We start from the raw sequence: 2712 nt of genomic DNA on the forward strand, positions 1-2712 counted from the left end.
GGATGATTAATTAAGGGAATAAACATAAAGCACAGGGCAAAGGGACATGACAAAACTAACATAAAGAATAAACTTTCACTATTAGTTTCCTAGACATGACACATGGAAGATAAAGGACAAGGTAAACAGCGTTAGTTTTAGCAATGATTATTCGGGGTTCCTTGACTCCCCAAACAGAAATGTCAGACATTGAATCTTTCAAAAAAGTGTGTATATTTGATCTCCGAAGTTAATTCAGTAAGGGAGAGATTATGCTGAGGATTAAAAGGTGAGAGGTCTGTGTATATTCGCCACCTGAGAAACCAATAGAAAGCTGTAACAACTGCATCTGACGTTTATCAATGTATAGTGAAACCCCTTTGCCTGAACTTATACATTAACCTTTGCACGGGTGCAAAGTTAAGAGGCAGTCTGTATCATTGCGTGGAGGACGTGCCTTCTTAAGGCCCTTGAGGAGCAAATTAATGAACTCTAGCGTGGCTTAATACTTAGCACTTGAAGATTGCAGGATTTTAATGAAAATACAATTAATGTATGAACAACTATTATATCTATTGCATAAGTACACAGAGGAGGTTGGGACAGAAGAAGATAAAGTACCAAGCTGAATTGTATGCTTTGAATCATGCTCTTGGTTGGAGGCAGAATATGGGAAATCCTTGAGGGCTTGACGTGTATATCCAGAGTCATTTGGTTGAACGAATAGCATGGCAAGCTGGTGGGGCAAAATCGCTCATTGTGAAATCCCCCGAACCAGCAGAAGGCGCAGCATCTGTAAGTAACTAGAGAGGATCTGAGGACACCGCAAGGTCATTATAAAAGAATGAACATAACCTTCCACTCGTCGCCGAGGGGCTAAGGACCAAAGATCTAAGCAATAGCCATCTCTAAGATTGCATTCATGCCGAATAGTCCGCGTCTTTACACCAGACGCAAGTGTACTGTATTACATCGTTTCATTTGCAGAAGGTTGGGTTTGCGTTCACCCAGCAACCTCAAACAGACTATGAACTGTAAACTAAAGTCATTGTACGGAGATGCTTTTTCAACAATTGGCGGGACATTAAGTGGATAAAATGCAGATCCCAGCAATTTCTACAGTAGCCTGCATCATGGAGCATTGGCAGGTTATTTTCATACTGCTGTTAATCTGGAGAGTACATCAACAGACTGCGGCCGGCGCATAGGATTATAAATCGGACAACGTGCATTAAAAACATTATAACACATAATGAGACGTTATGCAGTGAGGAGGTTTCATCGATGACAGGTGGCTCTGATGAGATTGTACCACTGCCTTTTCTCTGTACACAGGGGACCAGTGAGGTAAGCAGTCACCAGAATGAATGCATGACCCTATAGGTTACTGGATGTTGCACACAGCATAGATAGCAAAACAAGCGATGACGTGCAAATAGTTGTTTCCCATGTTTTGATGCGGACTACGTCACACCAGCAATGAACCTCTCCAGAGTTTACTAGCGAGCGACCCGAGACCACCTCTTTTAGGTGGAGCAGAGATATCGGACTGCTTCCACACCGATCCAACGAACCGCATCAAGGGGTTAACGCTACAGGGACCGATTCAATACTAACCAAGCAGGTGTGAACGTGACCTAAGACTATGGTGCCTTAAGGTTTGAACAGAAAGGCTAGCGCTTGTTCCTTATAAATATAAAACATCTCTTTTAGAGAGACTACCAGTGGGAGACCATAATTGAAGGCAGTAATCAGTATTGAATGTATTACAAGTCTAATATGTAGTATAACGTAGAGCACTTTGAACATTTGAAAAGGCGCTAAATAAATAACATGAATTGTAATTATGGCTGTTCTGATGCGGGACAGCTTGTCTGGTGGCAGTAAAGCTTGCATCAGAACACTATCGAAAATGATACCGATAATTCTAGACGTGTGGAAGGGCTTCCAGTTCCTGTTCTGAAAGAGGTAGGCCTAGCTGTTGAAAAGTTTTATCTGGGAAAGTTAACAACTAGGAAATGGTTAAAAGATGGACACCAAGAGGTGCTTACAGGTGTTGCAGAGAATCCAGCAAAATGCTTCTGATGAGGTGTCAAAGAAACGTGGGCTACTATGGCAACCAAATGCACATTTGATTGTAAAACCTTAAAATATATATGCCACAGAAGGCATATGGGATGTCTGCTTTCCCTGCCATGTCATCTACAGAGCAAAGAAACGGGAACAATCTTTAGTAGTTAATAATACACTTAACAGAATAATCGTGAGGAACTAACGGCTCAATAAAGAAACGTTGCTAGAATAATTCTTCCTAGCACTAGGCTAGGGGCCTGTCGTGTTTTTAAACGTTTAAATAGCAGCACATGTAATACTCCTGGCTCCTTCAGTGCAAACTTCGGTCTTGAGTGCAGGTTTCAACAGACATGGGTCCCTGGGAGCCAGCATAACCTGCTAAGAAACCTTGATTTAAGCCTGTGATAAGGTCATTTGACGAACATCGGTGATTAGAAAGAGCTTGGAAACAATTTGCAGCATGAAGCCTCCTAAGGCACACCCAGCGTGGGGCAGATATTGCAGGTAGAGCTTAATTCCTGTAAGGAAAAACTCTTCTTTGGTAGGTGATTAAATGTATGGCCACTTGGCAGAGAATAATTCATGGTATTCATAGAAAAGACACTGTAGGAGATTGAAGTCTAAAATGATGGTCAAAAATGTATCATATTCACGTGATGG

This window comes from Pseudochaenichthys georgianus, chromosome 17 (genome assembly GCF_902827115.2).
Source record: "Pseudochaenichthys georgianus chromosome 17, fPseGeo1.2, whole genome shotgun sequence".
NCBI lineage: Eukaryota > Metazoa > Chordata > Actinopteri > Perciformes > Channichthyidae > Pseudochaenichthys > Pseudochaenichthys georgianus.